The 27,939-nt window shown below is 47.8% G+C and overlaps 1 long non-coding RNA gene across 1 annotated transcript; it reads left to right on the forward strand.

Moving 5' to 3' along the window:
* Positions 1-1,367: 1,367 nt before the first annotated feature.
* LOC122463426 lies at positions 1,368-27,296 on the forward strand. The gene is made up of 3 exons (XR_006286780.1): positions 1,368-1,410; positions 13,230-13,231; positions 26,726-27,296. It is a non-coding gene; the product is annotated as an uncharacterized LOC122463426 (long non-coding RNA).
* The last annotated feature ends 643 nt before the right edge of the window (positions 27,297-27,939 follow it).

The following is a 27,939-nucleotide window of genomic DNA, read 5'->3' on the forward strand; positions in this document are numbered from 1 at the left end:
GAGGGGCTGAGAGCTTGGCCCTGTCCCAACTCGCTCTTTTCCCCCTCCCCTCCACTGCAGCCCTGAGACCAGAAACGGTCTGTGCCCCCCACCCCACAGCTCCGGAGCTGGGAGTGAGAGCTCCTCCAGTGGGGAGAGATTTTTCCGGGAGCCCCAAATACACCACTGCCCCCTGCCCCTCCCCAAGTAGTGTGAAGAGGCTTAGCCTCCCCCAGCCTCCATTACACACTGCCCATGGTTACTGGGTTGGTGAAATTTAATAATAGAACATACAACCAGTTTGGGGTATCTACCCTGCTTTTTAACAGCTGCCCTGAGATTGTTGCTCAGAGTCGTGAACCACTCCAGTCACCATGAGAGTCACACAGTGTATTACCGTGAGTGGAGTGGCAGGGTAAGGTGCCGCACTCGCTGACTTACTAATGCCTTAGACATCACTGTAGGCAGCTTTTCTGTTACTCATGTTTTTGTGGCCCATGATTCTTGGGATATTGCAGACGCATCTACAAAATATGCTAAGCTGAAAAATGAGCATAAAAGGCAAAATGATAAATTAAAACTTCTGAGTACATTGGCTGAAAACTGGCATGCTGGGCGAAAAACCCAGTGAGGTCTTGGGAAATGTCCTATTTCACAATGAAAAGTTGAAGCTGATTGATCTTAGGAAAAGGAATGTGAAGTTAAAAGGATTCTAAGAACACTGCAGCGCTTGGAAGGGATAGTGCAAGTGTTAAAGTGTTAAAAAGTGTAAGTGCTAAAAAGAATGTTAATGAGTTGAAAAAAAAGGGTGGGGGAGGAAATACCTAGGAAGCTGAAGAAGAAAAAAAATGAATAACACTGTCGCTAACGCTGCCTGTCAGAAGAACACTTTAAGTGTAGCAGCAGAGGTACTGATATCTAATTTGGCTGAGACTTAGAAAAGTATAAAGAAATCAAAGCAGCAGTAAAATAGAATGTTACTAAAATACAGACAACCTGACAACATCAATGACATCCAAACACACTGGGAGGAGTTCAAGACCATTATTCACAAGGCATGTGTTAAATCGATTGGATATTCCACTCACCACCATCAGGATCGGTCTGATGAGATCAACAAGGAAATCCTAGTACTTATTCATCAGAAGAGAAGCGCATTTTGCACTTGGCGGAATGAACCCTCTAACCAGTTGTAATAAATATAAAGGGAAGGGTAAACACCTTTAAAATCCCTCCTGGCCAGAGGAAAAATCTTTTCACCTGTAAATGGTCAAGAAGCTAGGATAATCTCTCTGGCACCTGACCAAAATGACCAATGAGGAGACAAGATACTTTCAAAAGCTGGGAGGAGGGAGAAAAACAAAGGGTCTGGGTCTGGGTCTGTGTGATGCTTTTGCCGGGGACAGAACAGGAATGGAGTCTTAGAACTTAGTAAGTAATCTAGCTAGATATGCATTAGATTATGATTTCTTTAAATGGCTGAGAAATTGAGCTGTGCTGAATAGAATGAATATTCCTGTCTGTGTGTCTTTTTGTAACTTAAGATTTTGTCTAGAGGGATTCTCTATGTTTTGAATCTAATTACTCTGTAAGGTATTTACCACCCTGATTTTACAGAGGTGATTTTTTACTTTTTACTTCTATTAAAATCCTTCTTTTCAGAAACTGAATGCTTTTTCATTGTTCTTAAGATCCAAGGGTTTGGGTCTGTGGTCACCTATGCAAATTGGTGAGGATTTTTACCAAACCTTCCCCAGGAAGTGGGGTGCAAGGGTTGGGAGGATTTTGGGGGGGAAAACGTTTCCAAACAACACTTTCCTAATAAATAAACCCAGATAAACGTTTGGTGGTGGCAGTGGAAGTCCAAGGGCAAAGGGTAAAATAGTTTGTACCTTGGGGAAGTTTTAACCTAAGCTGGTAAAAGTAAGCATAGGAGGTTTTCATGCAGGTCCCCACATCTGTACCCTAGAGTTCAGAGTGGGGAAGGAACCTTGACACCAGTAAAACCAAGATACTTATAATTGGCTTAAAGCTGTAGTTCAAAGAACATAAGAATAGCCATACTGGGTCAGACCAAAGGTCCATCCAGCCCAGTATCCTGTCTACCAACAGTGGCCAATGCCAGGTGCCCCAGAGGGAGTGAACCTAACAGATAATGATCAAGTGATTAATGAATGATTAAACAAATGATTAAGGTCAGGCTTGACAAAGCCCTGGCTGGGATGATTTAGTTGGGGATTGGCCCTGCTTTGAGCAGGGGGTTGGACTAGATGACCTCCTGAGGTCCCTTCCAACCCTGATATTCTATGAAGTGATCTCTCTCCTGCCATCCATCTCCACCCTCTGACAAACAGAGGATAGGGACACCATTCCTTACCCATCCTGGCTAATAGCCATTAATGAACTTAACCTCCATGAATTTATCGAGTTCTCTTTTAAACCCTGTTACAGTCCTAGCCTTCACAACAACGTGATCGTTCCCCTCTATTCGACATTGGTGAGGCCTCATCTGGAGTACTGTGTCCAGTTTTGGGCCCCACACTACAAGAAGGATGTGGAAAAATTGGAAAGCATCCAGCAGAGGGCAACAAAAATGATGAGGGGACTGGAACACATGACTTACGAGGAGAGGCTGAGGGAACTGGGATTGTTTAGTCTGTGGAAGAGAAGAAAGAGGGGGGATTTGATAGCTGCTTTCAACTACCTGAAAGGGGGTTCCAAAGAGGATGGATCTAGACTGTTCTCAATGGTAGCAGATTACAGAACGAGGAGTAATGGTCTCAAGTTGCAGTGGGGGAGATTTAGGTTGGATATTAGGAAAAACTTTTTCACTAGGAGGGTGGTGAAGCACTGGAATGCGTTATCTAGGGAGGTGGTGGAATCTCCTTCCTTTGAAGTTTTTAAGGTCAGGCTTGACAAAACCCTGGCTGGGATGATTTAGTTGGGGATTGGTCCTGCTTTGAGCAGAGGGTTGGACTAGATGACCCTGAGGTCCCGTCCAACCCTGATATTCTATGATTGATTCTCCTCAGGCAAGGAGTTTCACAGGTTGACTGTGCGCTGAGTGAAGAACTTCCTTTTTATTTGTTTTAAACCTGCTACCCTTTAATTTCATTTCATGGCCCCTAGTTCTTATATTATGGGAACAAGTAAATAACTTTTCCTTATTCACTTTTTCCACACCACTCATGATTTTATATACCTCTATCATATCCCCCCTTAGCCTCCTCTTTTCCAACCTGAAAAGTCCTAGCCTCTTTAATCTCTCCTCATATGGGACCTGTTCCAAACCCCTAATCATTTAAGTTGCCCTTTTCTGAACCTTCTCTAATGCCAGTATATCTTTTTTGAGATGAGGGGACCACATCTGTACGCAGTAGTCAAATGTGGGCATACCATGGATTTATATAAGGGCAATAAGATATTCTCCATGCCTTTTTTAATGATTCTTAACATTCTGTTTGCTTTTTTGACTGCCGCTGCACACTGCATGGACGTCTTCAGAGAACTATCCACGATGACTCTAAGATCTTTCTCCTGACTAGTTGTAGCTAAATTAGCCTCCATCATATTGTATGTATAGTTGGGGTTATTTTTTCCAATGTGTATTACTTTACATTTATCCACATTAAATTTCATTTGCCATTTTGTTGCCCAATCACTTATTTTTGTGAGATCTTTTTGAAGTTCTTCACAGTCTGCTTTGGTCTTAACTATCTTGAGCAGTTTAGTATCTTCTGAAAACTTTTCCATCTCACTGTTTACCCGTTTCTCCAGATCATTTATGAATAAGTTGAATTGATCCTAGGACTGACCCTTGGGAGACACCACTAGTTACCCCTCTGCATTCTGAAAATTTACCATTTATTCTTACCCATTTATTGTTCCCTGTCTTTTAACCAGTTCTCAATCCATGAAAGGATCTTCCCTCTTATCCCATGACAACTTAATTTACATAAGAGCCTTTGGTGAGGGACTTTGTCAAAGGCTTTCTGGAAATCTAAGGACACAATGTCCACTGGATCCCCCTTGTCCACATGTTTGTTGACCCCCTCAAAGAACTCTAGTAAAACATGATCTCCCATTACAGAAACCATGTTGACTTTTGTGCAACAATTTATGTTCGTCTGTGTCTGACAATTTTATTCTTTACTATTGTTTCAGCTAATTTGCCTGGTACTGACATTAGACTTACTGGTCTGTAATTGGTTTCAGAGTCACAGCCGTGTTAGTCTGTATTCGCAAAAAGAAAAGGAGTACTTGTGGCACCTTAGAGACTAACCAATTTATTTGAGCATAAGCTTTCGTGAGCTACAGCTCACTTCATCGGATGCATACTGTGGAAAGTGTAGAAGATCTTTTTATACACACAAAGCATGAAAAAATACCTTCCCCCACCCCACTCTCCTGCTGGTAATAACTTATCTAAAGTGATCACTCTCCTCTGTAATTGCCAGGATCACCTCTAGAGCCTTTCTTAAATATTGGCGTTACTTTAGCTATCTTCCAATCACTGGGTACAGTAGCTGATTTAAAGGACAGGTTACAAACCATAGTTAATAGTTCTGCAATTTCACATTTGAGTTCTTTCAGAACTCTTGGGTGAATGCCATCTGGTCCCAGTGGCTTGTTGCTGTTAAGTTTATCAATTAATTCCAAAACCTCCTCTAGTGACACTTCAATCTGTGACAATTCCTCAGATTTGTCACCTACAAAAGGCAGCTCAGGTTTGGGAATCTCCCTAACATCCTCAGCTGTGAAGACTGAAGCAAAGAATTCATTTAGTTTCTCTGCGATGACTTTATTGTCTTTAAGTGCTCCTTTTGTATCTCGATCGTCCTGGGGCCCCACTGGTTGTTTAGCAGGCTTCCTGCTTCTGATGTACTTAAAAAACATTTTGTTATTACCTTTTGAGTTTTTGGCTAGCTGTTCTTCAAACTCCTTTTTGGCTTTTCTTATTACATTTTTACATTTAATTTGGCAGTGTTTATGCTCCATTCTAGTTACCTCACTAGGATTTGACTTCCATTTTTTAAAAGATGCCTTTTTATCTCTCACTGCTTCTTTTACATGGTGGTTAAGCCACGGTGGCTCTTATTTAGTTCTTTTACTGTGTTTTTTAATTTGGGGTATACATTTAAGTTGCGCCTCTATTATGGGGTCTTTGAAAAGTGACCATGCAGCTTGCAGGGATTTCACTCTAGTCACTGTACCTTTTAATTTCTGTTTAACTAACCTCCTCATTTTTGCATAGTTCCCCTTTCTGAAATTAAATGCCACAGTATTGGGCTGTTGAGGTGTTCTTCCCACCACAGGAATGTTAAATGTTGTTATATTATGGTCACTATTTCCAAGCGGTCCTGTTATAGTTACCTCTTGGACCAGATTCTGTGCTCCACTCAGGACTAGATCGAGAGTTGCCTCTCCCCTTGTGGGTTCCTGTACCAACTGCTCCAAGAAGCTGTCATTTAAAGTATCGAGAAATTTTGTCTCTGCATTTCATCCTGAGGTGACATGTACCCAGTCAATATGGGGATAATTGAAATCCCTCACTATTATTGAGTTCTTTATTTTGATAGCCTCTCTAATCTCCTTTAGCATTTCATCGTAACTATCGCTGTCCTGGTCAGATGATCGATAATAGATCCCTACTGTTATATTCGTATTAGAGCATGGAATTACTATCCATAGAGATTCTATGGAACATGTGGATTCATTTAAGATTTTTATTTCATTTGATTCTACATTTTCTTTCACATATAGTGCCACTCTGCCCCCCCTCCACCCCCCCCCCCCCCCCCGACACGACCTGTTCTGTCCTTCCAATATATTTTGTACCCCGGAATGATTGTGTCCCATTGATTGTCCTCACTCCACCAGGTTTCTCTGATGCCTATTATATCAATATCCTCCTTTAACACGAGGTATTCTAGTTCACCCATCTTAAAGGATGCTGCATGACATCAAGAATCAGCATCCAGTAATAGAACCTCGTGATGATTCCTCATCTTCTGAGAAGTTTGGCGTGCCATCACTCACATGAGAAACAACAAGGTACCAGGTCCAGATGGCATCCCATGCAGGTCTTCAAAGCTGGTGGAATAGCACTTGTGCAAAAACTTCATCAGTTTCTTGTTAGAATTTGGGTTAATGGGGAAATTCGACCTAACCTAAAAGAATGCCAATATTGTGACCATTTTTAAGAAATGGGACAACTCGATGTACGGGAATTACCGTGGTATTGATCTCCTCTCCATTGCTGGGAAGATCCTAGCTTGCATCCTTTTGAACTGTCTCCTCCTTCTTGCCGAAGACGTTCTTCCAGAATCCCGAAGTGATTTAAGACCATCTTGGCGCACCACCAACAGTGTTCTGGTTATTGTTGTTCATCCTTTGAGTTCAAAGATGACCATGACATCACTGATTGGTCTGGTTTCTGTGTACAAGTAAGTGACTGATCAGGCCAATTTGAGCTTTGAACTGTCTGTGACACACTGAACAAGAAATGCTGCTATGAGATACTTGATTAACAGCAGACATGTTGCTGTTGCGAGATTTATGCTGCTGGCATTTCTGCTCTGCCTCAGTAGTTCTCCTCGGCTCATAGACTATAGCTCTGGTATGGATAAGACTTTGTCAGATAGAACAATCACGAGAGAGATCTTCCAAAAACTCTGAGTCAATGTTGAAATGCCTCAAGGATAATTCGAGGGAGTCTCTGAAACATTTCTTCTGGTCTTCCTTTAGCTCACCATAAAAGATCTTTGGCAGTTGCTCATCTGACATTCTGGTGACATGGCCTGGCCATCTCATCTGTGATTTCATAAACAGAATATGGATGCTTGGAATACGTGCCATAGGCTCCGTCTCCGTGGGTGCTCCGGGCTGGAGCACCCACAGTAAAAACATAGTGCGTGCTCCACATCCACCAGCGGCCCCCCCAATCAGCTCCTCCCCCTCCCTTCCAGTGCCTCCCTCCCACTGCGATCAGCTGTTCGGTGGGCAGGAGGTGCTGGAGGGAGGGGTGAAGTGAGGGTGGGGTGTGCTCAGGGGAGGAGGCTGAATGGGGCAGGAAGAGACAGGGTGGGAGCGGAGCAGGGACAGGAAGAGATGAGGTGGCGCCTGGAGGAAGGGGTGGAGTGGGGGCAGGGCCTGAGGTAGAGCGGGGGCCAAGCACCCCTCCAGGAAATTACAAAGCTGGCACCTGTGCCCATATGAAAACCTCATTATCTGGAACCTTGTCTTGCCATCTTATCCCCATCAGTTTCCTCAGACAGCCCAAATGAAAGTGATTTAGCTTCATAACATGGCATCTATACTCTATCCAGGTTTCGCATGCATACATCAAAGTTGGTAACACAATGGCTTTGTAGACATTCAGTTTTGTTTGACTAATGCAGCCGCATTCCCACACATTTGCGCATAGTCTGCCAAAGGCCACACTTGCTTTAGCAATTCTACCGCTGGTTTAATCATCGATATGAACTGCACGTGACAGTGTACTGCTGAGGTAGGTAAACTTCTCCACTGCCTGGAGGGTTTGGCCATTCTCTGTGACACTAGGGTCTATGTAAGGCTTTCCTGGTGCAGGCTAGTACATCACTTCTTTTTTCTTGATGTTGATTTTTGAGACCAAAATTGTCACAAGCTGAAGAGAAATAGACCATACAATAGCCGCTGCATGTCAGACTCAGATTTGGCATTCAGGGAACAGTCATCAGCAAACAGAAGATCATGAACAAACACTTCCTGGACTTTCGTCTTTGTCTGTAATCTCCTCAGATTGAAAAGCGTGCCATCAATCCAGTATCTGATGCCAATCCCGGTGTCACAATCATGAAAGGCATCTGTAAGCATGGCATCATACTGAAGAGGGTTGGGGCCAACACACAGCCGTACTTGACTCCCTTTGTGACTGGGAATGGTTCAGATGACTCACTGTCGTCCCTTACACGAATGAATATGCCATCATGGAATTGCCGAACCATTGCTATGAATTTCCCTGGGCAACTGAATTTTGCCATGATCTTCCAAAGGCCCTGCCAACTGACTGTATCAAATGCTCTTGTCAGATCAATGAAAGTCATATACAGGTTTGAGTTCTGTTCCTGGCATTTCTCCTGAAGTTGACAAGCTGCAAACACCATGTCAATGGTCCTGCGTGCTTTCCTGAAGCAACACTGACTGTCAGGCAGGAGCCCTTGTTCAGTATGTTGCACAAAGCGATTCAGCAGAATTCTGGTGAGAATTTTGCTGGATATTGAGAACAAGGAGATACCTGGATAGTTATTGCAGGATTGTCAGTTGCCTTTCTGCTTGTACAAGTGAATGATGGATGCATCCTTGTACTCCTGGGGTATAGTTCCTTGAGTCTACATTGATTGGAAAAATTCAGTCAGTTTCAGAGCCATGTGCAAGCCTCTGGCCTTATAGACTTCTGCTGATAGCATCTGTTTCAGGTGCTTTGCCATTTGACAGCAGGTCAGTTGCTTTCACAGTTTCAGTCAGCATTGAGGGATCAGCAAGAGATATGTTGATATCAGTCTGGGGCAGCTGATTAATAGCCTCCTTGCTAACAGACTGGACCACAGCTAAGGTGGAGGATCCTGCAGCATAAGCAACTCTGAGGAGCAGTGACTTGGGCTGGGGGATCTTGAGGGTGCGGTGTGTTTAAATGGAATGATAATGGCTAACCTAATCCTTCATAGCACACAGTTAACACTCATGGAAAATATTACAGTTCTTTTAGCAGATCACTGAACTGCCGCCCATGAGTCCATCTACAATGCCAGGAAAGTGACTGGGACTTTGACCTTCTCTCTGAATGTGATTAAGGACTGGCAGAGTGCCACTACCACTCCTGAACATACTGGGGTAATAATGCCTCCTCCTCCTGAATTGAAGCAAAATGATGAACCATGCCCAGAAACAGAAGCAGGATTTGACAATGGACTCGTGATAATTCATGAACATCAGATTATGTATAATAATGTACCAAATGATACCTGTGGTAATGGATTTAACTAATTTTACATTACCACAGCAGCTCTGTCATGCAACATATGTATGCTTCTGTATGGAAATGATAGCAACAGTAGTGCAAAATTTCAGACAGTCAATGGATGGAGTGGAATTAGAGGACATTTGGTGGCTTGAGAAGGGACAGAATCAGGGGGAGAGAGATAAAAGAGATATGGGAACAATATTAGAAGTTGGGGTGTTGGAAACTTCTGCATGGAATCATATGGATATCACAGTATTGTTGGAGGAAAATCAGAATATGAGAGTTCAATTACAAAACCTGTTAACAAAGTTAAATAAACAGCAGAATGAGGATATAGGGGAGGATTTAAAGGATGTTCAGGATGCTAGGATAACAGGGCAGTTGTTTAGGGAAGTGGAAGCAGCAATCAGTGTAATGGGAAAAATCATGAACTGTCCTACTGTGTCAAAGCAAAGGTGATTACATGTTCATGGTACAGCAGCTTACATACAGGAGCTACAAGTATGACTAAAGGAAACTCAAGGTGGGGAAGTGCCTGGGTTCATAACAAATAAGATGCTAGAACAATGGATGAAAATAAAAGGAGTAGATTGGTGCAGTGTGACGATGTGACGCAGCAGGGAGGGGGGAGTGTTGACCTGGGAATGTGCCCTGGGGACGGGAGACCTGAGAGCCTGTTACCTGAGCCAGGAGGGGGAGGGGGAGGGGGAGGTAACACCTTTGCCCAGGAATGTGGACGGAGGCTGCAGCAGGGAACCTGCTGGGTGGGTTTAGTTTCAGTTTGGGGCTGGGTGGAGGAACACAGGGAACCCCAGGGCTGGGGTCTAAGCTCCCCGCTCCCCCCAAAAGGACTTGACTGAGGGGTCCTGGGTGTACCCACAAGCTCTGTTTTGGACTGTGTTCCTGTTGTCCAATAAACTTTCTGTTTTACTGGCTGGCTGAGAGTCTCAGTGAATCCCAGGAAGAGGGGTGCAGGGCCTGGACTCCCCCACACTCCGTGACAACTGGTGGCAGAGGTGGGATCTACTGCACCCCGTGAATGGCGCTTCCTGCAGTAAGTGACTGGGGAACAGTAAAACGAAGGGGGATTGACGGGGACCAGGTGTGCTGAAGATTCAGAGAGAGATGGTTCCAGGGGGCGGTTAACCCCTGGGAGTGTGTGACCAGAGAGAAGGACTTTTGCAGTAACAGGGTCCCCCAGGGGATTGCAGCAAGCGGTCCCAGGGGCGGAGGAGTCTGCAACTCGACTCTGGCAAAGAGGTGGTGACCTCAAGAAGGACTGGCACACTAGGGGCTTTTCCTGGAAACCGTGGAAAGCTGCCCGGCCTGCGAGTGGCCAGCAGGGAGATGTACGCTAAACGCCTTAAGAGCGACCTGGTGGAGCTGTGCCGGCAGAGGGGGCTGTGCATCGGGAGGTCCACCAAGGAACAGCTGATTGCCCAGTTGGAGGAGAGGGATCGCTTGGATGACCCGATCCCTGTCCCGGAGGGAAGCCGCCCAGGGGATGCAGCGTGGGCCCTGGGGCCTGACCAGGCTGGGAGGGGTCAGACTGCTGCCCAGGACATCCCGAGACCCTTCCTACCTATGCCTGGGGGAGGGGTTGGGGGAAGCCCAGCGAATACCGAGGGCACCCTGACCCCAGCAGCCAGCAGGGGATCCTCCTGGCGGAGCTCCCCATCCCTGGAGCGGATGCGGCTGGAATGGGAGAGGGAGATGAAAATGAGGGAGCTGGAGGATCGTGAAAAACAACGTCAACATGAGGAGAAACAACGTCAACATGAGCAGCAGGAGAAGGAAAAACAAAGACAGCATGAACTGGAGCTGGCCAGGCTGAGGAGCAGTGGGGCCCCGGCTGCGGTGAGCGCGGGGGGACCCAAGACTGCAAGGAGCTTTGATAAGTGCTTCCTGGCCCAGCGGAAGGAGGGGGAGGACATAGATAGCTTCCTGACGGCCTTTGAGAATGCCTGCGAGATGCACAGGGTTGACCCTGCAGACAGGCTCCAGTTCCTCACCCCCTTACTGGACCCCAAAGCCGTGGAGGTGTACAGCCGAATGACAGGGGCGGAGGCAGGGGACTATGAACTGTTCAAACAGGCCCTGCTCCGTGAGTTTGGGCTGACCCCCGAGATGTACCGGAGAAGGTTCCGGAGTCAGCGTAAAACGCCTGAGGTCACCTACCTACAACTGGTCAACAGGATGCAGGGATATGCCCGCAAGTGGACAGCGGGGGCCCAAACTAAAGAGGACCTGCTTGACCTAATCGTACTGGAGCAACTGTATGAACAGCGCCCTTCTGACCTGAGGCTGTGGCTGGTGGACAAAAAGCTAGAGAACCCCCAGCACGCAGGGCAGCTGGCCGACGAGTTTGTGAACAGTCGGTCAGGGGGTAGCAGGGAGGAGTCCCAAAAGAACAGCCCCCCCCCCCCCCCCCCCCCGATGCAGAGAGAGAGTCACCATGGGGCCTCCCAGCGGGGAAATAGGGAGAACCCCCTCCAAAGGGGAACGCCTGGTGTCGGGCCCCTCCGACCCGCTCGAGGGGACCAACGTGACCTGAGCTGCTATCACTGTGGCCAGAGAGGCCACGTACGGACCCAGTGCCCCGGGCTCAGGGACAAACTGAGCAGACCCAACTTACCCAGGGTTAACTGGGTAGGGACTCAGCTGGACGAGGGGCAGACGACCCAGGAAAGGGGGGCTACCAGTTTACCACCTGCGCAGGAGGGAAGAGTACCCCCGGCCAGCTCCGCCAGAGGGCTGGGTGCTCTGGACTCAGGGTGCTCGGTTTACAGGGTGGGCGCGGGGCTGTCCCTCCGGAGAGAGTGCCTTGTTCCCCTGGAGGTGGATGGGAGGAAGGTCAGTGGATACTGGGATACGGGCGCGGAGGTGACGCTGGCCCGGCCCGAGGTGGTGGCCCCAGATCGGGTGGTGCCCAACACCTACCTGACCCTGACGGGAGTGGGCGGGACCCCATTTAAGGTGCCGGTGGCAAGGGTACACCTGAAATGGGGGGCCAAGGAGGGCCCCAAGGATGTGGGGGTACACCACCATTTGCCCACTGAAGTTTTGATGGGGGGAGACCTAGAGGACTGGCCAAGCAACCCCCAGACCGCCCTGGTTGTGACCCGTAGCCAGAGCCGGCGAGGGGCACTGCGACCTGACCCTGGGGAGGGTACCACACCGGAGGCGCGAGACCCTACCCGGGTGGGGAGGGAGCGCCGAGGGGCACGGCTCAGAGAGGCTGAGGCCTCAGACCTGGCCACTGAGGGGGAACCGGGCCCCATCCCTTCCCCAGCCGCTGAGTTCTAGGCCGAGTTGAGGAAAGATCCCCCCTTGCGGAAGCTCAGGGACCTGGCCGACCTCAGTGTGGGATGGACCATGAGGAGAGGCTGCCAGGAGAGGTTCCTGTGGGAGAAGGGGTTCCTGTACCGAGAATGGGCTCCCCCAGGGGAAGGGGAGTCCTGTGGGGTCAGGAGGCAGCTGGTGGTCCCCCAGAAGTATCGCCGCAAGCTCCTGTCCCTGGCCCATGACATCCCCCTCACAGGGCACCAGGGAATCCGGCGCACCCGGCAGCGGTTGCTACAGAACTTTTACTGGCCCGGGGTCTTTACCACGGTCCGGCAGTATTGCCAATCCTGCGACCCCTGTCAGAGGGTGGGGAAGGCCCGGGACAAGGGGAAAGCGGCTTCGAGACCTTTGCCCATCATAGAGGAGCCTTTCCAGAAGGTGGCCATGGACATCGTGGGGCCTCTCAGCAAGACGACCCGGTCGGGGAAGAAATACATTCTGGTGGTGGTAGATTTCGCCACCCGCTACCCCGAGGCAGTGCCCTTAGCTTCCATTGAAGCAGACACCATGGCAGATGCACTCCTGACCATTTTCAGCCGAGTGGGGTTCCCCAAGGAAGTCTTGACAGACCAAGGCTCCAACTTCATGTTGGCCCTGCTCCGGTGCTTGTGGGAGAAATGTGGGATCCGGCACGACTGGGCCTCAGCGTATCACCCCCAGTCCAATGGGCTGGTGGAGAGGTTTAACGGGAGGCTAAAGATGATGCTGAAAACCTTTATGAACCAGCACCCGCAGGATTGGGACAAGTACTTACCTCACCTGCTGTTCGCGTACAGGGAGGTGCCCCAGGAGTCTACCGGATTTTCGCCGTTCGAACTGTTATATGGAAGGAGGGTGAGGGGCCCCCTGGACCTGATGAGAGACGAGTGGGAGGGGAAGGCCACTCCCGATGGAGAGTCAGTGGTGGAGTATGTCCTGACCTTCCGAGAGAGACTGGCTGAACTCATGGGCCTGGCCAGGGAGAATCTGGCCAGAGCCCAGAGGAAGCAGAAGGTCTGGTATGACCGCACGGCGCGGGCGCGGGCCCGGGCCTACGCCACCGGGGATCAGGTGATGGTTCTCATCCCCGTGAGAAAGAACAAACTACAGGCCGCCTGGGAGGGCCCTTTCAAGGTCGTCAAGCAGCTCAATGAGGTAAACTATGTGGTGGAGCTGTCGAACCGGGCCCACCACCGCCGGGTGTACCATGTGAATATGATGAAGCCATATTATGCCAGGGGGAATGTCGTGTTAGCTGTGTGTGGACAGTGGGAGGAGCAGGGAGATGACCCTTTAGTAGATCTATTCCCTGGGACCAGAGCTGGTTCCCCCCCTGGAAACAATTCCCCTCTCAGATCAGCTAACCCCTGCCCAGCAAGCTGAGGTCAGGGGGGTGCTGCATCCGTACCGACAGCTGTTTTCCAACCAGCCTGGACGCACTAATCTGACTGTCCACCGGGTGCAGACGGGGTCGCACCCGCCCATAAGATGCTCCCCTTTCCGAGTCACAGGGAAAACTGCTCAGGACCTGGAAAGAGAGGTCCGGGACATGCTGGCTTTGGGGGTGATCCAGCCATCGGCCAGCCCTTGGGCCTCGCCGGTGGTGCTGGTCCCCAAAAAGGATGGGTCGGTCCGGTTCTGTGTGGACTATCGGAAGCTCAATGCCATCACTGTATCTGATGCCTACCCCATGCCCAGGCCGGACGAGCTCCTAGACAAGCTGGGAGGAGCTCGGTACCTTACCACCATGGACCTTACAAAGGGCTACTGGCAAGTGCCGTTGGATGCAGATGCCCGGCTGAAATCGGCCTTTATCACCCCTCTGGGGCTCTATGAGTTCCTGACCCTGCCTTTCGGCCTCAAGGGAGCGCCGGCCACCTTCCAGCGCCTGGTGGACCAGCTCCTGAGGGGGATGGAGAGTTTTGCCGTGGCGTATATTGACGACATCTGTGTCTTTAGCCAGACCTGGGAGGACCACGTGTCCCAGGTTAGACAAGTGCTGGACCGACTCCAGGGGGCTGGGCTGACTGTCAAAGCGGAGAAGTGCAAGGTGGGGATGGCTGAAGTATCTTACCTGGGCCATCGGGTGGGGAGCGTCTGCCTAAAGCCGGAACTGGCCAAGGTGGAGGTGATCAGAGACTGGCCCGCTCCCCACACCAAAAAGCAAGGTCCAAGCCTTTATTGGGATGGTAGGATACTACCGAAGATTTGTGCCCCACTTTAGCGACATAGCCACCCCCATCACTGAGCTATGCAAGAAGGGGAAGCCAGACAAGGTAGTCTGGACCGAGCAGTGCCAGGAGGCTTTCCGGGCGCTGAAGGAGGCTCTGGTCAGTGGCCCAGTTCTGGCAAACCCAGACTTTGACAAGCCCTTTATGGTGTTCACCGACGCCTCCGACACGGGACTGGGGGTGGTGTTAATGCAGGAGGATGAAAAGGGGGAGAGACACCCCATCGTGTACCTGAGCAAGAAGTTGCTACCCTGGGAGCAACACTATGCGGCCATCGAGAAGGAGTGCCTGGCCATGGTGTGGGCCCTCAAGAAACTAGAGCCCTATCTCTTCGGGCGACACTTCACCGTGTACACCGACCACTCTCCCCTGACCTGGCTGCACCAGATGAAAGGAGCCAATGCCAAGCTCCTGAGGTGGAGCCTGCTCCTGCAGGATTACGACATGGACGTGGTCCACGTGAAGGGAAGTGCCAACCTGATAGCGGATGCGCTGTCCCGGAGAGGGGGCCCCGAACTTCCCCAGGTCACTGGTCACAGTGACCCCGCTCAGTTCAGTCTCGAAGGGGGGAGAGAAGTGACGATGTGACGCAGCAGGGAGGGGGGAGTGTTGACCTGGGAATGTGCCCTGGGGACGGGAGACCTGAGAGCCTGTTACCTGAGCCAGGAGGGGGAGGGGGAGGTAACACCTCTGCCCAGGAATGTGGACGGAGGCTGCAGCAGGGAACCTGCTGGGTGGGTTTAGTTTCAGTTTGAGGCTGGGTGGAGGAACACAGGGAACCCCAGGGCTGGGGTCTAAGCTCCCTGCTCCCCCAGAAGGACTTGACTGAGGGGTCCTGGGTGTACCCACAAGCTCTGTTTTGGACTGTGTTCCTGTTGTCCAATAAACCTTCCGTTTTACTGGCTGGCTGAGAGTCTCAGTGAATCCCAGGAAGAGGGGTGCAGGGCCTGGACCCCCCCCACACTCCGTGACATGCAGGGTTAGGCATTACTCACGGGTCAATTATGCTGAGGGCTTATCTACACTTATAGCACTGCAGTGGTGCAGCTGCTCCAATGCCAGTGTAGCACTTAGTGAAGACATTACCTACGCCGATGGGAGAGCTTCTCCTGTCAGCATAGGTACTCCATCTCCCCAAGAGGTGGTAACTGTCAACAGGAGACGCCCTCCGTTGACGGTCTACACTGAGGTTTAGGTCAGTATGACTGTGTCACTTAGGGTGTGGATATTCCACACCCCTGAATGACATAGTTATACCAACATAAGCTCCTAGTCTAGACCAAACCTTAAGAAAGGAGCAAGCTTGATGAAACATGGATCCTTCCTATAGTATTAGCAGTACCAGTGGCCACAGGACTAAGTGAAGCATTAAGACTGTATAATGTCCAGGCCCTAGGTGTGTTGGACATACCATGGCAGGTTACATCTTAAAGAACATGTCATCATCCTCAGATACTGGTAAGGACAGGTGGGGGAGTCTGGAAATCCTCAGATATCTCATGTGTTCCAAGAGGCAGGATACCTGGCTATGTCATTGTGATGTACTGCTGGCATGTGTAAGAAATTGTAGAGTAATCATATTTGTGACAACAATAAAATATAAGATAATTCAAAAAATTGAAAAGATTGTTGGCCACCTTCTCTCAGCAGTATCTCCATTGATCTGCAACAGGTCTCCCCTCATTGGTAGCAGGGTTTTGGTCCTTCATCCCATCAGTATTTACATTGAACTGTTTTGGCAGCACTGTGATGAGGTATTCCTGTGTACTAAAAATGCTAACTCGGGGTCTGAACCAGAAGAAACAGCCTTGTGTAACAGTCTCTTAGCTGTTTTAACAGCTGATTCCACCTTACCATTATTCTGTGGGTGTACTAAGGAGCTGGTGTGGTGGTCAAACTCCCACGTGCAAGCAAATTCCTTGAATTCTTCCAAGGCAAACTGGAGTCCATTACTGGTGAATACAGTGTTTGGAATGACATATTTCGCAAAGTTGACCTTAAGTTTGCCAACCACTGACTTGCTTCTTGTATCAGGCAGGACATCGACCTCCCAGAAGTTTAAATAGTAGTCCACTATAATCAAGTATTGCTTTTCTTTTAAAGTAAATAAGTCCACTCCCACCATTTCTCATGATTGGGTGAGCAGTTCATGTGGTAACAAAATCTCTTTTTGCTGGCTGTTAACACATGACTGGCAGGTGTCACACCCGTTTATCAAGAAGCAGAGTTGCACATTCATTCCTGGCCAATAAGAACACTCTCAAGCTCATCTAAGACAGTTGTCAATGCCCAGATGTGAGGCATGTATTTTTTGCATGATATTCTTATGAAATGAAGTGGGGACAAGAGCTTTCTTAACTTCCTGTAGTTGAATGTCTTTTTGTATAGTCTCTTTGATTTCTATCAGCTTCACTGTTGAAACTGGGAGATAGTGCAACATGTTAATGGATTCAATGTCCTAATCCCCTACCCACAAATTGCTGATGCTGGGTATATATGACTTGTTCAGGATGTCAGCCATGGGCAGCTGGTGGAGCCCTCCTCTGGGGATGGTAGCCCCCAGCTCCTCCCGTTCCGCCCATGCCGTCCTCACAGCCGGAGCCCCGAGACCCCCTGCGCACTCTCACAGCCAGAGCCACAAGTTTCCCGCCCCCCACCCCATGCCCTGAAGAGACCCAGGCTGACCGAAGCCCTGAGCCTCCCCCTCCCACACTTCGAGGAGCCCCGGCCGGGCTGGCTGAAGCCCTGAGCCGAGCCTCCCCACGCCTGGAGGAGCCCAGGGCTGGCCACAGCTGCACCGTGCTTCCCCTCCCCAGACCCAACCAGCCCACCGCCCAGGGGAAAATTGTCCGTTAGAAGATGCTTTTGATATGCCTCATGAAGGTTTGTGCCTCTTCAGCTGCCCCGGAACCTGCATGGGGCATAATAAAAGCAAAAACTTCGCTGCCAAACCCTGCAACTCCCCTGGCCTATTATGCCCGGTGTCCATGGTGTCGGCTAACACGAGTAATCATCCTGGACAATATCTGACCGCCTGCTAGTGCTTGGGGTGTATCAGCATAGACTGCAATCTTTTTGGAGCACTAAAAAGGGCCTTTGCTATGATTTTCTCTATGGATTTGTTGTCTGATTGCAGTATTACTGTGTAACCATAGAGGTACTGATGGAATCACTCCACTCCAAATACCACAGACAGAAACTCTTTCTATTTGCTCATACTCCTGTTCAGTCTCTGACAGGGCTCTGCAGTCATAAGCTCCTGCAAAACAGCTACCTCAATCCTTTCTCCATTACATCACACTGGCGTGTCAGTGGCTCTCCTGGCCGGTAGTACTTTAGGACAGGAGTACTCAGTATTATTTGTTTCCGCATGTCAAATATTTGCTGTTGGTAACTTGCCCAGTCCCACTAAACATCCTGCCTTGTGAGTTGACATGTGGTTCTGCTACTGTAGCCAACTATGGACAAAATTTGGACAGAAAATTTATCATTCCTTTATCCCTTTCACATCTGCTGGAGCTGGCATGTCTCTGACTGTTTTGATCTCACTGGGACCTGCATTCAGGCCCTCTGCTGTGAGCAGATATGCAATGTATATCACCTCATGCTGTTTGCATCACATTTTTCCCTGGGCTGACTTTTATAGAATCACAGAATCTCAGGGTTGGAAGGGACCTTAGGAGGTCATCTAGTCCAACCCCCTGCTCAAAGCAGGACCAATCCCCCATTTTTGCCCCAGATCCCTAAATGGCCCCCTCAAGGATTGAACTCACAACCCTGGGTTTAGCAGGCCAGTGCTCAAACCACTGAGCTATCCCTCCCTCCATCATCCTCCAAGGGACAGTACAGTTCTTGTCCCTGCATTGCTGTAGAAATCTTGTAGTTTTCTGTCATGATCTCATTTACCTTCTGTATCATTGCTCTCTTCACCAGTCATGAGGATATCATCTGCAATTATTTCCTTCAAGAGCTTCGGGGAGTCCTCTCTGGAATATGTTTGGTGCTGGACCTATGCCCATCAGCATAGGCAGACATATGTAAGGACGAAATGGTGCTGCAAAGTTTGCAGCATGCTGGACTCTTTATGCAGGCTTATGTGCCAAAACCTATTCCTCACATCACAAACTGTCAAGATTCTGGCTTTAGAAATTTCTGGCAAGATGTCACCAACTGTGGACACTGGATGGTCAACATAATCATTATCATCATCATCACTCCCATAACTGCATTGGTCTTTGGGGCACCATCATTGATGAGCAATCAACCAATTGTCTCCACCCCTGATGATTATGTGTCAGTGCTTGAGTCTCCATGAAGTCCATTCCTGGTCACTCTTTTATGTTGTCAGTCCATCTCTTCTTCTGTCTACCTCTTCTTCTCCTCCCCTGTACTGTCCCTTGGAGGATGATCTTGGATAGATCACATGATCTTGTTACATGGCCATACCACTTTAGCTTGACTTCTTCACGGTCATCAGAAGGTCTTCATATGACCCAGCGCATTGGATGATGATGTTGTGGATCTCTTCATTAGTGATGTGGTCAAAGTAGGAGATACTTCCGTAAAATCCTGTGTAGCTCATCTCTACTACCTGTATTTTCCATTTGAGTTCTGCCATAAAGGTCCATGTCTCGCATGCATACAGAAAAATGGAGATGACCAATGTCTGCAGCAGTGTCACTTTGAATTCCAGTTCTTATTCCTCCAAATTGGCTTTAGCTTGCCATTGCTGTTGTTGTTTGCACAGATCTTGCCCGAATTTCTGCCTTGGATCCTTCATCAGTGATGATTGCCCCCAAATACTTGAACTGTTTCACTGTCTCCAGCTCTGTCCATGGACAGTGATATGCGAGCTGATCCAATCAAGTTTGTTTGTCAGCAACTTGGTTTTCTCTGCACTGATTTCCATGCCATATTTTGTGGAGGTTTCATCCAATCATTTCACAAGGTTGGCAAGTTCATCTTCGCTGCCTGCCAGGCCACCAGTGTCATCAGTGAACTGATGATTTGGTATCGTTCACCCCCCAGTGCTGACTGTGCATATGTGATCTTTTGGGCATCAGTCATTATGCGCTCCAAGTAGATGTTGAACAGTGTGGGCGAAAGAAGGCAGCCTTGCCGGACTCCAACAGTGGTACAAAACCACTCTCCTATTGTGCCATTGATGAGAACTGCACTGCTGGCCTTGGCATACAGTTGTTTAATGGTAAGAATAAGCTTACAACCAACATTGTACTTCTTCATGGTTGCCCAGAGAGCTTTGTGCCATACCTGTCAAATGCCTTCTTGAAGCCAACAAAGACGTGGTAGATGTCCTGCTGGTGTTATAAGTACTTCTCACATAGAACACGAAGGTTGAAAATCTGTTCTGTAGTACTTCTTCCAGCATGAAAGCCAACCTGTTCTTCAGGGATGATATTCTCTGCTTGTGGCTTCAATCTGTTCAATATGACTTTCAACATCATTTTGCTGGGATGGCTAATTAATCTTATGGTCTGATAATTTTGACACAATTTCAGGTTGCCTTTTTTTGGCAGAGTGATGATTAGTGACTGTGTCCACGTGGAGGGCCACTCACCGGTCTGTCAGATCTTGTTGCAGATCTTGGTGAGTGCATCAATTACTATTTCTCCTCTGAATTTCATCAGTTCCACTGGGATGTTCTCAATACCTGTAGCCTTTCTGTTCTTGAATGATTTCACAGCTGTCTCCACTTCTTCACGTAGTATTGGAAAGTCATTCTCCTATGTTGAATCTGGGCTGTCTAAGACACTAGGATCTCCATTTGTCTCGTGGTTGTATAGATCAGAGCAGTAGATTGTCCACCTTTCTTCTGTAAAACTGTTCCCTTCTTTGTCTTGAATTGCATTAGTTTTGGTCCATCTTTCCTTCGTCAGATCTTTTACAACCTGGAAGGCTTTTTTGCTATTTTTATTATTGATACACTCTTCAATTTTAGAGCTTTGTTTTTCAGTCCACATCTTCATTCCTTTCTTGATCTTTCTGCCAATCACTCTGTATTTATCAGCTCCCTCAGTGCTGTTCTTGTCTCTCTTAAATTCTCTTCTAATGTCACACATTTGTAGTATTTCATTTGTGACCCAAGGTTTTTGTCTTCTTACGATGTTTCCCAAGGATGTCCACTGCTGCCTCATTCATTACAGCGTTGAAATTGTTAGTCATTGTTTCTACATCTTCCTCTAGAGCAAGCAGAGGGGCAAATTTTCCTCCGATCATTGCTTGGAATGACTCTGCAATGTTTCAGTCTCTGAGTCTTTCTAAGTCAAACTTGGTTCTAGTCAACTTTGACATGACAATTTTTCTTAGCCGCAGCCAAAAATTTAGTCGTGATCACTTCCAATATCAGCACTGGGGAAGCTCCTTGTTTTAGCTCTGTTAATCCCAGAACAAAATCGGTGTTGCACCATGATGTAGTCGATCTGGCTGTGATGTAGACCATTAGGTGTGTGCCATGTTGATCATCTGAATGCTTTATGTGCTCCTAATGTGTTGCAAGAACACATTGTGGGTCCAGAGACAGAATAGGCCTACTGCTCTTCCTGCATGCCATAAGAGGTGATTAAAAGGGGCTGCCAGGTTAGAAATTTGCCCAAGATACACCATGTGATGAGCAAGACAACGATGTTCATACGGGATTGATCACAGCCCGGGTTAATAATGACCTCGTGTCAAGGTTCCTCCCCCACTCTGAACTCTAGGGTACAGATGTGGGGACCTGCATGAAAACCTCCTAAGCTTACTTTCACCAGCTTAGGTTAAAACTTCCCCAAGGTACAAATTAATTTTATCCTTTGTCCCTGGATCTCCACTGCCACCACCAAACTCTAACTGGGTTTACTGGGAAACGTAGTTTGGACACGTCTTTCCCCCCAAAATCCTCCCAACCCTTGCACCCCACTTCCTGGGGAAGGTTTGATAAAAGTCCTCACCAATTTGCATAGGTGACCACAGACCCAAACCCTTGGATCTGAGAACAATGAAAAAGCATTCAGTTTTCTTACAAGAAGACTTTTAATAGAAGTAAAGAAATCCCCTCTGTAAAATCAGGATGGTAGATACCTTACAGGGTAATTAGATTCAAAACATAGAGAATCCCTCTAGGCAAAACCTTAAGTTACAAAAAAGACACACAGACAGGAATAGTCATTCTATTCAGCACAGTTCTTTTCTCAGCCATTTAAAGAAATCATAATCTAACACATACCTAGCTAGATTACTTACTAAAGTTCTAAGACTCCATTCCTGGTCTATCCCTGGCAAAAGCAGCATACAGACAGACCCAGACCCTTTGTTTCTCTTCTTCCTCCCAGCTTTTGAAAGTATCTTGTCTCCTCATTGGTCATTTTGGTCAGGTGCCAGAGAGGTTACCTTTAGCTTCTTAACCTTTTACAGGTGAGAGGACATTTCCTCTGGCCAGGAGGGATTTTAAAGGGGTTTACCCTTCCGTTTATATTTATGACACCTCGCCATCCGTCTCCCACCACGGCAGACGTGACAAGTATACTACTGGCGTAACCCCAACAAAGAAGATCCATGGAAGGAACATCACCATAGCCACATGGAATGTAAGGACACTGAGACAAATAGGGAGGCTGAAAGAACTCACATATGAAATGGAACAATACACCTGGCACCTCCTAGGAATCTCTGAGGTCAGATGGAAGAACTTTGGAGAGATACTAATGGAAGAAGGCCATCTACTCTATTACAGTGGAGACGACAAACATGTCAATGGCGTAGGATTTCTTGTGCATAAAGATATCAAGAATTCAGTATTAGGATGCCACCCAATGTCCAGCAGGCTTATTTCCATCTGTCTAAAGCCAGTACCGTTTAATATCACAGTGGTACAAGTCTACGCCCCTACAACAGACTATGACAATGAGCAAATTGAAGATTTTTACAATCAGCTCCAAGACATCATTGATAAGGTACACAAGAAATATGTCTAGATTGTACAAGGAATGCTAAAGCGGGTACTGATGCACAGGCAGATTGGTGAGATTACTTTGGCCCTTTCTGTAATGTGGTAACCAATGAGAGAGGATTGAGACTTTTGGAGTTTGCCAGCTATAACAATCTGATTCTGCAAACATTGGATGGTAGCATCTTTTTAATGCCCGGTTTAGTGGCTTTGGGTCTATGTAGATATGTAATTTTCCTGATGGCTTCCTTATTACCACCATGTTGCTTACCTAAGTTGTAGTGGCCTCTGCAGGTGCTATGACACCCCTGTTCTGAAGACTTTTGAGTTCCTGTATGCTGGATTATGTAGTGCCTCTGGAATTTTTCTTCCTGGTCAGTACACAGGTTCCACTGTGGGGGTCTACATCCAGTTGCAGCTTTCTTTCAAGACATTCATCACCTTGGAAAACATCCCCATATGCTTTTAAAATTGTCTCCACTGTCCATAGGACTCCCCCTTGTGCCTCTTGCACTGCACTACAAAATTCTGGTGCTGCACAGCGATCAGCTCCATGGTTTGTATGGCTGTATTCCCCAAGAGGGACCTATGGAGTTTACCATCCACCATCACAATCTTCAGTTGATACTGTCTGTTGTTTTTCAAGCTAGTTACTATGAGCTCACATTTTCCTAACAACATTGTATCATCCTCTCATTGTACATTATTAGATCGTGCCTGCTTTTTGTAATGGGTGTGTTTGAATCAAATTCACCCCAAGGTATCACATTGCAGTAGGCCCGGCTATCCATCTGAAATTGCACAGGGCATGTCCCTATTAACCTTGTTGCATGCACAGTGATTAAGAACACAAGAATGGCCCTACTGGGTCAGACCAAAGGTCCATCTTGCCCAGTATCCTGTCTTCCGACAGTCGACAGTGGCCAGTGCCAGATGCCCCAGAGGGAATAAACAGAACAGGTAATCATCAAGTGTTCCACCCCTGTCGCTCATTCTCAGCTTCTGGCAAACAGAGGCTCGGGACACCATTCCTGCCCATCCTGGCTAATAGCCATTGGTGGACCTATCCACAATGAATTTATCTAGTTCTTTTTTGAACCCTCTTATGGTCTTGGCCTTCACAACATCCTCTGGCAAGGAGTTCCACAGGTTGACTGTGCGTTGTGTGAAGAAATACTTCATTTTACTTGTTTTAAACCTGCTCCCTATTAATTTCATTTGGTGACCCCTAGTTCTTGTGTTATGAGAAGTAGTAAACAACACTTCCTTATCTGCTTTCTCCACACCAGCCATGATTTTGCAGACCTCAATCATATCTCCCCTTAGTCGTCTCTTTTCCAAGATGAAAAGTCCCAGTCTTATTAACCTCTCCTCATAAGGAATCTGTTCCATAACCCTAATCATTTTTGTTGCCCTTTTCTGAACCTTTTCCAATTCCAGTATATCTTTTTTAAGATGTGGGTGTACCAGGGATTTATAGAGAGGCAATGATATTTTCTGTCCTATTATCTATCCCTTTCTTAATTATTCCCAGCATTCTGTTTGCTTTTTTGACTGCCACTGCACATTGAGTGGATGTTTTCAGAGAACTATCAGCAATGACTCCAAGATCTTTCTTGAGTGGTAACAGCTAATTTAGACCCCATCATTTTATATGTATAGTTGGGATTATGTTTTCAAATGTTCATTACTTTGCATTTATCAACATTACATTTCATCTGGCATTTTGTTGCCCAGTCACCCAGTTTGGAAAGATCCTTTTGTAGCTCTTCGCAGTCTGCCTGGGTCTTAACTATCTTTAGTAATTTTGTAACATCTGAAAATTTTGCCACCTCACTGTTTACCCCTTTTTCCAGATCATTTATGAGTATGTTGAATAGGACTGGTCCCAGAACAGATCCCTGGGGGACACCACTATTCACCTCTCTCTAGTCTGAAAGCTGACCATTTATACCTACCCTTTGTTTCCTATATTTTAACCAGTTACCAATCCATGAGAGCACCTTCCCTCTTATCCCATGGCAGCTTACTTGGCGTAAGAGCATTTGGTGAGGGATCTTGTCAAAGGCTTTCTGAAAATCTAAGTACACTGTATCCACTGGATCCCCTTGGTCCATATTCTTGTTGACTCCCTCAAAGAATTCTAATAGATTGGTGAGGCATGATTTCCCTTTACTAAAACCAAGTTGACTCTTCCTCAACAAATTATGTTAATCTATATGTCTGCCAATATTGTTCTTTATTATAGTTTCAACCAGTTTGCCCTGTACTGAAGTCAGGCTTACAGGCCTGTAATTGCTAGGATCACTTCTGGAGCCCTTTTTAAAAATTGGCATCACGTTAGCTATCCTCCAGTCTTCTGGTACAGAAGCTGATTTAAATGATAGGTTACAGATGACAGTTAGTAGTTCTGCACTTTCACATTTGAGTTCCTTCAGAACTCTTGGGTGAATACGATCTGGTCCTGGTGACTTATTGCTGTTTAATTAATCAATTTGTTCCAAAACTTCCTCTAATGATACCTCAGTCTGGGGAGTTCCTCAGAGCTGTCACCTAAAAAGAATGGCTCAGGTTTGGGAATCTCTCTCACATCCTCAGCCGTGAAGACCAATGCGAAGAATTCATTTAGTTTCTCCGCAATGGCCTTATCGTCCTTGAGTGCTCCTTTAACACCTCAATCGTCCAGTGACCCCACTGGTTGTTTAGCAGGCTTCCTGCATCTGATGTACTTAAAAAAGATTTGCTATTACTTTTTGAGTCTTTGGGTAACTGTTCCTCAAATTCTTTTTTGGCCTTCCTAATTGTATTTTTACACTTCATTTATGCTCCTTTCTATTTTCCTCACTAGGATTTAACCTCCACTTTTTAAAGGATTCATTTTTGCCTCTCACTGCTTCCTTTACTTTGTTGTTTAGCCACGGTTGCTCTCTTTTGGTTTTCTTATGTTTTTTAATTCGGGATATACATTTAAGTTGAGACTCTATTATGGTGTCTTTTAAAAGTATTGTTTCTTGTTGCATTCCTTTCCCAACAGTCTGAACCTGATATGTTCTCATACACAAGGAGAGAGTCATGAAGTGTAATGTGCCATCCCCCTCTTGTACAAGTCTAACTGAATCTTTCTGAGACTTTCCTCTGGTCTTGCATACACTGTTCAAATGGTTTAACTTGCCACATTCCTTGCAATGCTGTCCTACTGTGGGACACTACTCCCACCCTTTACCCCATCATGCTGTCTTCCACAGTAAATGCAATTCACTATCGGTATGGCACCTGGCCACCTATTCTCCTTTGCTGTTGTCTCACTGCATGTACTTCTCAGGGTGCTGAGCCTCTTAAGGCTTTCATCCTTTCACTTAAGGCTTTTGCTGCACACCGATGTCTAAGCATCTGTAATGTCACATCACCTTCCTGGAGCAGCCGCTCCCACAGGTGGTCATCCCTGGTGACGCAGACTATCCTGTCCCTAATCAGAGAGTCTATCAAATCTGTCCAAAATTGAATGTAACAGCCAGTGTGTGTAAGGTAATAACATAGGGATCTATCCCCTCCCCTATGGATTGGTCTCTAATGAAAAACCTGTTTCACTCCACAGTTTCATTCTGCTTTGGGGAGTAATAGGTCCCCAAGGCTCTTAGGCCTGCTGTGAGGCTAAGGCAGTGGTGAGCTTCAGAGTGTTGTAGAGCTCTCTGCCTTGTTGTAAAATAACAGTTTTACTTTCCTGCTGTTGCCATCCTCCCACATGGCCAGGTCTGTGTACAGCTCAAACTCTTCCTATCACCCACTCCATTGCTGGGCTAGGTTTGTGTCTGTAAGATCCAGGGCTGTGGGGGGGCTTCAAATCCAGTTCCATGGCTCATGCTGCCACTTGCTGCATGGCAGAGAACTCGCAGCTCAGCCCCTGCTACCATGTTTCATTAGTCATGAGTTAAGCTGAATGCAGGTTAATCTGAACAAGTAGAACTTTATTAAACCTGTGCCCTGCTCTGTCCATGTGGCTGAGTCTCTTCCAGCCTAACTCCACCTGTTCCCTATTCCCCTGGTGTCCCCTGAATAACAGCCCCTCAAGGGAACATGGGCCTTCAGACTCCATTTCCACTGACCATGTTACAGGTACTGTGACACAGTGTGGGATTTTCTTGTTTTTTTCCTTCTTTTTCCAATGGTTTGCATGCAGAGGGAATGTTTCCCTGGGTATTACTGGTTTAATGAGGTGATGGGAGTGGGAGTTTGTTGTTTCAGAGGACCAGTGACAGAACTTGCGACCCCAGCCAATGGCCTGGAGAATGGATACCCCATCGACTGGTGACCTGGCGACCCGGAAGCCCAGCTCAGGAGTCACAGCCGGTTCTGGCCAGTGGGAGGACAATGGGCTGTGGAGAGAGGACCCCGGTGACCTGACCAGGTGGTTTCAGCCAGAGGGGGCCAAAGCACAGAAGAGAGGAGAGGAGGCCCAGGTGACCCTGTTTACCTGGACAGAAGACAATGGACGGAGGAGGGGCTTGGGACTGGTGATATCAGATGCCCAGCTGGGAAGCAGAGGGGGTCGGGACTGGAGAGAGGGAGCAGGCAGAGTCCACCTCGATGTAGGGGAGACTTAGATGTGCTGTGCTGAGGGGGGCCAGGCCTGAGGGCCCTGAGAGTTCCCGATGCTGTGTTCAGACGCTCAGTAAACCCTCCTGTTTTACGCTGGCTGAGAGTCACTCCAGTCTAGAGAACAGGGTTGTATTATTCCCTCTGGGAGTGGAGACCCCCGGGGTCCAGAGCAAGTGGACATCCAGAGAGGGCCCACCCCGCAAGAAACAAGTGTGCTGAGGCTCAGAGAGATTTGGTTCCAGGAGGTGGAGGGGCTTAACCCCTGAGAGAGAGCGGACCCCTGAGAAGGGCTGTCTCACTGAAAGGGGTTCCCCCCAGGGACCACATGAGGCCAAGAGTGGGCACGACCTGTGAGTTCGTGACAGGCCCCTTTGTCCATCAGAAGAACTGTCCAACTGGGCACACAGCCACCGGGTGCACCATGCCAACATGATGAAGCCATACTGGGACAGGGAGAAGTTGGTGTTGGCTGTGTGTGGGCAGTGGGAGGAGAAGGGAGAGGATCCCCTGGGGCTGGGGATGACCCCTTGCTGGAGTCAATTCTCTCAGATCAGCTAACCCCTGCCCAACAGGCAGAGATCAGAGAGGTGCTGCATTCATACCCGCAGCTGTTCTCCAACCTGCCTGAGCTCACTAACCTGGCTGTCCACTGGTGGACACGGGAGCCAGCCTTCCCATCAGGTGTTCCCCATTCAGGGTCACTGGAAAAACAGCCCAGGACCTGGAGAGAGGTCGGGGACATGCTGGCTTTAGGGGTGATTCAGCCGTCCTCCAGCCCCTGGGCCTCTCCCATGGTGCTGGTCCCCAAAAAGGAGGGGTTGATCCAGTTCTGTGTGGACTATTGGAAGGTCAATGCCATC

This window comes from Chelonia mydas, chromosome 20 (assembly GCF_015237465.2).
Source record: "Chelonia mydas isolate rCheMyd1 chromosome 20, rCheMyd1.pri.v2, whole genome shotgun sequence".
Taxonomy (NCBI): domain Eukaryota; kingdom Metazoa; phylum Chordata; order Testudines; family Cheloniidae; genus Chelonia; species Chelonia mydas.